At 37.1% G+C, this 12433-nt stretch overlaps 1 protein-coding gene across 3 annotated transcripts in view; it reads right to left on the reverse strand.

Moving 5' to 3' along the window:
• The window catches only part of RORA (RAR related orphan receptor A), a 411602-nt gene that overhangs the window by 93916 nt on the left and 305253 nt on the right, over positions 1-12433 (reverse strand). The gene's annotated exons all lie outside the window — the stretch shown is intronic.

Consider the following 12433-nt stretch of genomic DNA (forward strand, 5'->3'; position numbering starts at 1 on the left):
AAACAACCATTTCAGTCACCTAAATCTGAAAATGATTAATTTACTATCTGCTTTTTGTTTGTATGTAACAATAAATAACCAGCAAGTCCCCTGAGGGCTAGGATTTCATGAATCATTAAGCTTGTCACCAGGTGGATGTCTGTCATCAACTACAGTTTGAGAGGCAGAAGATGAGCGTAAGGACAGAATTCAGAAAGTTATATGCAAGTGATGCCCAAGAAAGAATCAGGGTCTGCAATTTGATCTACAAAGGGAAGATCCATGGTCTAACACAGACATCCCAGCAGTCAGGGAGGCTCAGCTAGGAATCAGGGCTTTCTCACAGCTCTGTGTGAGACTCCACAGAGGAACAAGCGTGGACAAGTTCCCTCAGAGAGCATTTGAAATATGAGCAGGTGCTACACAAACACGATGTAAGGAACTTAGAGCATCTATCCATACTACTTTGAGCCAAGTGCTACATTTTCTTCCAACCATGAGAAATTGGCTTTGGTTTTAGAGCACAGAAGAGAGAAACACAGAATAAAATCAAAAAGATATTCAAAGACATTTCCCACAAAGTGTGAAAACTGGATCTTAAATCTGTCCACTAGGATTGGAAACAAAATGAAACAAACCACATTGTTAATTCTACCCTTTAACTTAAAACTTATTGCACCAAAATGCATGAAAGACATCTCTACAATTACAAGAAGAGAAAATATAATTGAAATGTGCATGTAAAATGTGTGTACATTTTCCTATAGGAGTAATAAACTAAATATTCAACTATCTTTTCCTAATTATTTACGCCATCTGATATGATAATAAATACAACAGCACTTACACCTGCAGATTACTCCTGGAAACTTTTGCACACATGAAGAATGAGCCATTTCTAAGTCACACTCAGTTAAAGCATGATATGATCACCATCAGTTTATACTATAAAACATAGAACAGTTTTATAGAAGAAAAGTTGATTTTAATGATAAACCACAGTTCATTCAACATGCCCTGTCTTACTGACACACAGGACTTGGTTGCTGTAACATTACCTAGAAGGCTCTGTCTTCCAGGAGTCAGGCTGCTTTGAAAGTAATTTTTCAGCCTGTTACAATGTGATCCATGAACTTGCAGTTACAGCTCCCAAATGGCTAGGCAGTGCCAAAGCCCTTGCTATAGTTCTGAAGATCAGTCAGCTCCAGTAGCCTAGGGTGTGTACAGGGATGTGATGCCACTTCTCTCAACTTCCTTGCTTTTTAAAGCAATTTCTATAATGCATGAGCTGAGTGATAAAGTGAAACGTGCAAAGACAGTTGAAGCTCCACCAACAAACCCAATATTTGTAGTCAGTCCTTAGTAAGCACAAATGACTCCACGACTTTGACACAGAAGACGCCTGTTTATCAGCTTATAATATTTGAGTATACTCAGACTAAAAGTTCCTATTATCTTAATACAATCTTAATACAAGCATCATAAACACTCCTAAATTACCACCACCTGCTAAATGACAAGAGCCTAATTTCTCCTCCTCCTCTCTGTATGAGACTCCAGACCTTTTCATGTCTGAGCATACACAATCTAGACAGTTTTAAGCTTACATCACAAAACACTGACACAGTGAATATGCCAATTTCAAGATGACTGCCATGAAAACATAAACCGATTGCCATTTAATAAGCTTGTGTTTTCATAGAAATACAATGTGTTATAGACGGACTGTTTCCATGAAAACACGTTTAGAAATGAAACAAATATTCAACATTAAGCCCAGTCATCTGCGAAATACTTAAAATCAAATAGTTTAGGATTCATATTTATATTAAATAATTGATGAAAGGTTGATACAACAGCTAATAGAATTGCTTTTACTTTTTAAAAACTTGAAATATAGATGTTTTTGGAAATGTATTTAAAAGCACCTAAGAACATGAGTACTGCATTTGATAATGCAAAGCAGACAAAGCTAACAGCCATTGATAGACTGGTCTGGGAGAACTGCATTAACCTACTGGCAGATATTCTGATAAGATCCTAGTTCCTGATGTTACTGAAATTAATTCCTGTACAACAGCAGCAAACAGCTAGGTACAGCATGGTATACCATTTCAGGCATAAAGGAGAAGCTATACCACTTTGCAAAGAACAGAATGAACAGAATCTTTTGTCTGTAAAACCAATGGCAGTATTTCTGCTGACTCTGAAGAATACACAATTTTCCACTTTTCTTGTTTCCAACTTTTTTGTTGCATAGAGATTCCTACACAAAACATCTCAGAAGTGCGTTTTTGAAAGAGACAAAGAACTTCAGCTCTAATCCTACTTTAATCAGGACACGCTTAGCTTGATGCATGTAGGTAATAGTGTGTTCAGTTATGACCTCACTGGAAGGAAGATGAAGTTTAACAACTTTAATGTATCAAACACAAAGTCTGCCGTCACTCAGTTCCTGTTGCCATTCCTTTATGCACAATTTGGTCACCATCTACTTCAGCTGAAGCTTCAGTCTCTCTTCTTACCTAACAGGTGCAAATATGTCAGATCTGCACATAACGTTTTGGACAATAGTAACTGAGTCCTTTCCTTTTTCTTTTTGCTTCTCCTTTCCTTTTATTCCTCTCTCTCTCAAGCTCTAAGAGTAACAGCAATCATAATAGAAATCTAACCTCAAAACTATTTGGAAGCAAATGTGTGGCAAACACACAAAACCCATCGAAGGAGCTGTCTATTATACCATTCAGTGATTCTAAACTGGAAAACAATAGAAACTAAAAGGAGAAAAGACTAATTTGTGCTAAAACTATTTAAATACTCAATTAAAAACATTTTCTGTATTTTATTTTATCTATTTTTTTATACAGCAATGAACTAACCTAATAAAGGGAATGTCTGTTTTGGGGTATGTTATTCAAAACCAGCATACTGATTATTTATTTATTTATTTATTTTTGCTTTGTGCAAATTACATTTGCACTCAGTTAATTTATTTAGAGGTAGCGCCTTTGTTTTAATGACAAGTACCTAGGAGAAAGATTTTGGGTGGGATTAACACAAAGACAGGAAAGAAAAGAGGAAGAGTGGAATCATACTAGTTCTACAAACTTTTGTAGAGGATATCAAAGTTTCTCAGCAATTGCCTAAATCCCACCAGCAGGGGCAGTCCATGTCCAACTAACACTTAATCAAATTATTACTGCTAAATAGACCTTCTGGTTCTCAAAAAGAGCACTATGAAGCATAATCTGGAGGCTTACCATGCAAGTGCCACTATTAATATATGCAAGCCAATTCTGACACAGAAGAACACTAAAGATTTAATGGACAACCTACGTCCATCCATTTTACAATAGAAATAAATATGTCGATAGTCTTCTGTTGATTATTCTGGATATACAGTAAAATGTCAATCACATTCTTATTCTCAGCTTGGTGATTTGATTTCAAGACAAGGAACTCAATAGCTTGAGTCAAGAACGTAAGTAGCTACATATAAGCCATCTTAGCTTGACACTTAGCAGAATGCAATACCGCTTACCAGGCTGGACCACAGTCTAACTTCTGATTTAACACTGGAGTGAGGAAAGCAGTCTACAAAAAACTCAATAGGCTCCTACCTCAAGCGACCATCATACAACCTCCCTTCTGATGACAATGAAAAGTAGCAAATTAATATGCAGCAAAGGGAATTTTCCTGGAAAACTGGGAATTACAGGTATTAGTTTCACAAGGAATATTACTAAATTGGCAAATCCTATGTTCCCAGGTCAAGGTTCTCTGTGTCTGTTTTCTAAAGTTCCCTCTGTTAGAAATGGCTGGGGATTTTCTGGTGACATTGTTCATTTTGAAATATGAACTTGTCAAAGATGAAATATTCTACAGGAACGTACATTACCACTTCATCAAGGACAGGATTTTGTATCAAAATCTACTCTCAAAACAGCTGACAGAAAGGTGGTGAAATTGCTCTAGCAGGACATGGAAACATAAAGTTCACTGCTTTGTTTCTAGCCCAGCTCTTAAAGCCAAGTCATCACCATCTCATGTGAAGGACTATTCACAACTCACTGTGTTAAAGAGGTGGTGTTTTTTTTTTCTTAAATCTTCCTTGTGAAAATTGCTGAAAAAACCCAAACTATTTCAGTGAAATATTTTTCGAAGTATCAGAAAGTCTGTTCAACAGGAAAACAAGATTGAATGAAGCTTTAGTGCTCTTTATGTCCTTAAACAGCATGTAAAGTTGTATTTTTGGATGACCACTTTACTTCCACTTCTATTTCAATGACCATAACTCTGGAGTAAGTTGGCAGTGTAGGGGGAGAAAAGGAAAAAGGGGTCAGGGTGAAAGAAATGTTAAGAGTTTAAACAGGAAACGTGCCTTATCTGTAAAAGCCGTCTTTGCAGCCAGCAAATATCACACCTACATATCAGTTAGGTAACAGTAACAAAGATAAGAAAACAGTTTCTTCAGACAAACATTGGTGGGAAGGATGGTTATCAACTGATGACTCTATCTAAAAGGAAATCACAAAATGGCTCTGGTAATACACTGGCGTTCTGAAACCAGAGGTTTCCCTTCCCCTGTTGCACAGAGATTAAGTAAAGCCTAATTTGAATTTCCAGAAAACTGCAAGTATACCACCACTGTTGTGAACTGGCTTTTGAAGTCAGTGGTAAATACCTCAAAAAAAAAAAAAAAAAAAAGAGAGGAAATATGCTTTAAGGGTGTGTCTGCTCTGTTGTTCAGCAAGTCATATTGTTACAGCTTGCTGAATCTGATAGCATATGTTAACCTTAAGCAAGAAGCCTTTACACACACAGTGGAAGCTAAACCAGATAGCAAAAAGATCTCATAACAGCATCAGTTCTTGCAGCAAAGTTGTCACGCTCTTTGCCAAGGCTTCAAGTCTAGTTAACACTTCACATCTTAAATATACTGCTTAGTTGTTTTTTTTTTTTTTTTTTTTACAATAATTCACTGAAGGTTCGGTTCTATTTCCGCTCAAGTCAATGTTTTTTACCACTAATAGCAGTAAGTTAAAGACAGAAAGCCTACTGAAGTCCCAGATGCAATCCCTTAAACCCCTAGTTTCTGTTTAGGTAAGATCTACTAATCTGATAAAGCGAACAGTGAACCCAAAACCAGACAATACAGTAATTCAAGGCAAGATGACTGCATCGGCGTTCAACACCAAATCTAGATTGTGCAACTTTGGTGTTTAACTTACAATTGCATGAGTTAAAGTACCGAAACATATTCACACTGGAATTGAATGATGTTCAGACTGGACGATGTAATTCTGATACTTACTGACTTTTTCTGTCTCTTTATGCACATATAAAATATATTTAGCAAAAAGTAATCTCAATATTGTGACGCTTATTTCAATGTGTACGAATAGGCACATCTGTATTTGCAAAATCATGCATATTTTAACTATGTTTTCATAGTGCATATACAGTTGATTGAATGGAAATCATTATGGCATTACAGAAAAATTATGTGTTGCTTCGTTGTATCATGAAAGCAGCTGTATTTCTTCTGCTGTTTTAAATTAAAACACAATAGGAAATTAAACAACTCCCCTATCCTAAAATAACACCAGGCACCACATTTTCTGGAACTAGTCTTCTGGCTAACTGAAGAATTTTGCATATGCATTTTCTACGTCATCATCAGTTAGGTAAGCTGATGACCATCTTTCCAGCTCTCATGCAAATTACCAATGCAAATACAGACAGCATTTATATACTCTGTCTGAAACTTGACCCAAAGTATCTGCCACTACCTTTTGATCCATTACTCAATTATTATAAAACCCAAGAATCACCCACTCTCCTTTTTAACCATAACTTGCATCAGGATTCTATTCAACCTCAGGCTAATCTCTTTCCATTCATACTTTTCAACTCCAAACCTGAGTTCCTCAAACTGACCCACACTGCTCTTTGAGGTTTTTTGTCCTTTTTAGGTGAGCATTACCAACTATACTTCATTACTTTAGCAGACTTTTTAAAATAGTGGTTTCACATAATATCACCATTTGGTGATAAGTTTAAGAACAAGCCATTCAGTATGAGTTAGAGTGACTAACTGATCTGCCATAAAGATCTGCCTTATATGTTTTCGGCATGAAACTGTCCATAACTGGGGTTAAAATTTTAAATAATTTCAGATTGATCTTCTCAGAGAAAAGCTGCAAGAGCTTCCAATATTTTTACAGTCCTGAAAAGGTTAGACATCAATGTAGATTAAAAAGTCCTTTTCAGGTTCCAACAGTTGTTTCAGAATGGTGACTGCAAAAGTCTAGCAATGCACTGTCAAATAAACGAGTCTATTAGGAATGATGGAATCAGTCACTGGTTTCAAAATTCAGATAATAAAATGTGCTTTTTTGGGATCAGATACCAAGCTTGGAGAAGTCCGTATGACAGCTTGCTTTAGAATCATTAGAATTCAGCCTTACTACAACAAAAATGTAGTACTGTGTTATAAGAAACCATGTCATGAAATGAAATGACTGTGAGCAGAGAGCTCTAAGGACAGACTCTTCTCACTGTATTGAAGAAAGGTAGCAGTGCTATTGTCCAGAGGAATAAAACACGTACCTTAGGAAAAAGGCTTTGATTTTTGATCTTTGAACACACTGGACCCAAAGATCATATTTTAACCCTAATTTTATAGTTGTGCAAAACCAAATACCTTGCTGTATTTAGTGACAATCCACTCACAGAAACAAAGACTTACCTTTCTATAAAGACTAAGGTGACTTTAAGAAACAGTTCAAATCAGATGGACCAGTCTTGCACCAAGTCTGGTCCCACATCAATGAAATGAGAGGAAGCCTCCCCTTAACTTCAACAGAAATTGAATCAGTCTTTGGAGAGCATGACCATCTTTGTTTAGTAAGGATAATTATCTCTTAGGAACCTATTCCCAAGTATGTGCTCAGAAGGCTTTCAGTGTGTTGATATTCCTCAGTATGTATAGTTAGAGCTACCTAGACTCAGACTGTTCAGAGCCAAACTATGCCACACTGTACTTTGTTCAGCCTGGGTGATCCACATATTAAAGAAGAAAGTTGTAAGCAACAGCACTTCTTATTTGTTTTCACAGTGGTTGCATTGTAAAATACCCAAAGTGCAAAAACAGATTTAGAACAAGAAAGCAACATTCATTCTCTATCAGGTGACAAACGAGTCACTGGCATAGTATTTTGTGTGGCAGGGAATAAAACTTACTGATCGATGGTGACAGCACCCAAAACAAACTTTTTATAGGGGTGTCTTCAAAGTTGAATTAAAGGTACAGTATCTAGCTGATGCTGAACAGGTTTTCTTTGGCTCACAGGAAAAAAAAAATCAAGTATAGCAGTAGTTCAGTAAAAGTTTTGAACAAGAGAAAAGCCCTAGATAGTTGTCTTAGGATTCTTCAGCAGGGCAAACAGTGCTTCAAGGACAAGTAGGAAAGTAGCTGCTATTTGAGGCAACTTCATTATAAAATCATTTTTAATAAGCTATCTGAGCAAAGAGAGGGAGTGCTCTTGCAGAGAAGCCCCCAAGGGATCTTAAGGCTGCCCAGTAAAGTTATTAGGAGGTTACACACAGGGGACCAAACAGCTATTTTACTGGCCTCAGGGGACAGGGTTTAGTTTTCACCTGTTCTCTTTAGGCCTTGGCGCTAACAGCAGATCCTGTTAACCATCAATATTCTGCAGCCTCCTATCTTGTGAGGAAAAGTGTCATTTACTTACTTCAGCTGGGAAACACAGGAAGTAGACTGTGCAACTCATGTAGTAATTATAAAACAGATCAGGAAAAAAATCAAACTTATTTTCCCTTTAATGCAATTAAACAGAATAACTAACACACCTCAAGAAATCATTAGCAGTGAGACTACTGGTCATATACTATACTGGTAACAAGGAAAATAAAGTTAGAGAAAAACAGAAATTCAGGTCTTGGGTTCAATTAAGCTGCAAACCTTAATATGCTTGTAGAACTTGGGTGAAAAACAATTCTAGGATATTTGGACATCTTAAAAGCAGAAGAGCTGTCTCATGTCCTGTATCATCCTCTCCGGTGCTAAGAGAAGAACACTGCTTGTTAGAAACCACTTGGAGATATGAAGGACCTCATTTAGGAAGGGATCTCTGCTCACGACAGTATTTAGAGCATGCCTACACCTAAAGAACAAGGCACTCTTTTTTGGGATAGCTGTGGTGCAGCAGCAGCACTCCAAGCTCCGGAAAGTCTCAGGGACTTATCAGGACTATAGGTACCTACTGAAACACCTATTGAACTTTATGCCAAGTCCAACATCTGAGCTTATCTAACATAAAGCCAAATTTATCTCCCTATGCTCTCTAATCAAACCTGTAATCCAGCTGCACTGTAAGCTTGTAACATGAACTGACCACTTAGCCTGAATTTCAGTCTCATTAAAATACAGACTCAAGATACTTCTCTAGACTAAGGCCTACTACAAGAGTAGTACAGGAATCAATACAGAGCTTGATGTGGGAATGAAGGCAGTGTGCTTGGTGTGGAATACCACACCAGACAGCAGATATCCCGTCAGATAGCAGAAGGGGTTGGTCTACTTCCACTCTTTGTCAACAAAGATGACAGCTCTTCTTGCAGATGGCTTTTGTTTGGTGAAAAAGATTCAAAGCATACACTCCCTACTTAATTCTCCATTCGGAGTTCTTGTCTTTCAAATTAGTGGCTAGCTTTGGAAACATTTCCAAAGTCTGAAATAAAAGACAAATATCTTGCATAGTGTTACAAAGGAGTCTTAATCTATAGAGGGTTTTGGTAAAACTATTGTTTCTTAAATCTGGTTATACCCTGGGTTATAAAAATATAAAATATACAGTGTTGAATATAATACCAAAGTACATTGGATATAATACAATACCAAAGTACATTGAATATAATACAAAGTACATTTGTATTACAGGTAGAGATAATAAAGGATGAACAAATTAGTCCATAGATCACTAATAGTGACTTTCTTACTTATGTACATATCATAATGGAATCTGATAAGTATAATTGCAAGGCATGGTTTCTCCAGTATCACACATTAACAAAACTTGTCAAAACTTGTGGTAGTTCAGGGAGTAGGTGACAGTAACTTTGTGCAATGTGAAAGTTCACACCAATCCTGACCAGGTCCTGTGAAGGCATAGCTGTCCTGACCTAATTCTACTTCAGGAAGAAAGGTATTCTGTATACGTGTTTGTGATGAAGCTGAACTTCCCAACAGCTTAGCTGATCAGAGAATGAGATGCATCTTTTTGTAGAGGCCTTTCATGTCTGACTCTGAGACAGAGATTCAGCAGAGAACAGTGTCAAAAAAAAAAAGGAAAAAAATAAAAAAATAATAAAAAATCCATTACTAATGAGGTAAATCCTTACCCACAAAGGCACAAGAGGACCAGACTGGATTGGTAGATTTTCATCTTAAATTTCACTTCTTTCTGAAAAGTGACCTGGTTGAAGTACAGGAACTGAGGTGCTTGGCTATCCATCCCTGGGACTGCCAAAAGAAACATGCTTTTTCTCTCCAAATGATAATGACATAGTCTAAGTGCATGAAGTAGGCTGCTGAGTTTTGGACTTAGCTCTCAAAGGGCTACCTGTATGTTGACAGTGATCTGTAGGTGTACTCTCACTGAAAAGTTAAACCCAACGAGCTGTCCCTAATTCAAAGTAGCACCTGGGTTAATGCGGTCCATGCTAGAGAGCCCCAAACAGGTCCCTACCTCTTCAGTCGTGCTCTGCTCACAGGTATGTCAGCAGGACTAGGCTAGGAGTCTTAATTTTTTTTTGCTGCACAACATTGTACCAATCTAAGAGCTTCCTCCAGAGGTCTGTGGGAGTACTTGTATGGCCTTCTGAAGACAGACAGAAAATTGTGACAATACATGGTGCTTTTTTCTATCTTAAAAATGTCAGGTAAGCAAATAACTCAATGTACCTGGACCTCCATACAGACATGGACTCCAGCTACACAATCAAACTCCTCTGAAGCCTTTGACTGGGGTTCACTGAAATTCAAACAGTGAGAGAAAGAGAAGATTCCTAAGATCAAGGATTCATTACAGTGCTAGCCTTCTGGGTACATAAGCAGGAAACAACTCCTCACTCTTATAGTAGTCAAGTCAAACTCTTCTAAGAAAGTCAGTGTCTAGAATATAAAAGTGCTCTGAAGAAAAAGAAGGTGATTTATTTCTGTGACAGTTCTGAGACACAAGGGGTGTGGTAGAGGTCATCACACTCATTGCATGAAATATGGCAAGATTTAAGATTAAGATGCTGGAGGTGAAATACTGAAAACATCATGGCTGATGGTCCTTTGCATTCCCCCAGAATTTCAGATCTTTATTATCACTGATGCAATGACACCTGTCTGAATTTGTGAAAAGGCTAAAGCTACGTATCTAAGCTATCTACTTGTCTATTCAGACCATGAAACATGAGAGGAAGAAGTTGTATTATGAGTATTAGTTTGAATTAAACGACTGGAAAAGAATCTAAATGTCAGTCATATCTTTCTCCAGTCAAAAGAGAACTGCAACACCAAAAGTCCCCCTTGGTACAGAAGATGGGATAGGGTTTTGCCTCTAATATCTGACTTCACTGGTCTAAAGGTTATATAGGATGGATAACAACAAATCAGCATGTGAGCCCAAGAAAGAATAGTTCTACAAATAGACAGGAGGTAAGAATTTTTACTTCTAAAGTCTGTTTAATCCACTGAGTGAAAAATTGCATTTTTGGGTGGACAAAATTTATTCTCATTAGTGTTGCTTGAAAGCAGCAGTATTGCACTCCCTGTTTAAAAATGGCAGGTTTTGTAACGCTCAAACTCTGATACAGAGAGGATGTAGGGAAGCAGCAAATGAAACAATACTTGGATAAAATTGGTTGTATCAAGCAGAGTAAAAATCTCTTGGGTTACATTTAGCTTGTTACATTATGAGAGATCTATGTTTTTTCAACACCATAGTGTATGTGCAGGAATACTGAACTTACATTTCATCCAGAAATGACCTAAGCACTCACTAGTCAGCAGCCCCCTAGTTCAACTTCAGCTGACGGAGCACATTTGTCAAAGACTAATGCCAAGAAGGGGATAAAATATACCCAAAATCTCAAACAATAAAACCAGGAAGAACTTAGGTAGTGGACTGAAACCACCACTGTTTTCAAAACCCGTACTATAAAAATGGCTATTCGGATGAAGTCTGAAAAGGATTAATCCAATCCTTAAAGTGCATAATATATCAAACTTTCTAGCATCATACTTCAGTAATTAAGTTGAAAGGTTGTTACAGATAAGTGCTAGTTTACAGTCAGTCAACATCCTCAGATGCTGTACATGGTAAACTTGGAATATGAGTACTTCACCCAGATTTCTAAACGGTAATAAAGTCAACACATATACATTTCACAAAGTGTTTGTGGGAATGTTTTTGAAATTTGTTTGTAGAAATCCCACTCCACATACCATGTTTTGGATATATTATATATATGCTGATGCAGAGTGATAGGTAAACTCTAGATACAGAGACTTGATACATGAAAATATTCTGCTTGTCACTTGCAGTTGTTGAGCTCTATGACTCAACAACTCAGATGTTAATCAAAATCTTTGCATTTAGGGTTTTATGTAAAACTGGACTTTTTTCAAGTTATTCCAAAACCGAATATTGATATCTACTTTTTGTATTCAACATTTTTTTTCTAAGTAATAAGGAAAAAATGTTTATGGTGCATATTGTCAAAATACCAAACATGCACAATTTACATCAATTCCTCCTCTATGAGAATTTATCGTAACAGGAATGTATTTTAAAAGACTTTCAACCAGAGCTGAATAAACCTCATATAGATTTGCTAGCAAATGTAGCCTGCATTTTCATTACGGCAATTACAGCATATTGCTCCTTCTATTTTAATCCCTTCTTAACGGGCAAGCTTATCTTCCTGTTATTAAGGGAACCTTCTTGTTCATGCTTCAGCAGTTGCATGAAAACTGATTAACAAATTGGGGAACTACTCTTAGACAGTTCCCGTAGAATAGCATAAACATAGTTCTCACTTAATATAGAAGATGACAGAAGATGCTGGGACCCTAATTTCTTTCTTCACTAGATTCAAGGCAATACCTATTGAATAGCAGCTAACCACCTAACAGATCTGATGAATACACCTTTTTGTTATAATGAACCTCAAGCACAGCATCCACTGAGATAGCTGTGATGACAACGTATTATCACGGCTGGCAGGGCTTGACAACATTGCTGTGCTCTTTGGATCTGTGGTTACTATTTAATTTTGCCCACAACAATTACTGAATACTGGAACTGGAGACACGACTCTTACAGCAGGTCAGTCAATGGCACTGCCATTCACAAAACATATGGGGCGGTTTCAGCTG

The sequence above is a fragment of the Cygnus olor genome, chromosome 11 (assembly GCF_009769625.2).
Source record: "Cygnus olor isolate bCygOlo1 chromosome 11, bCygOlo1.pri.v2, whole genome shotgun sequence".
NCBI classification, from domain to species: Eukaryota; Metazoa; Chordata; class Aves; order Anseriformes; family Anatidae; genus Cygnus; species Cygnus olor.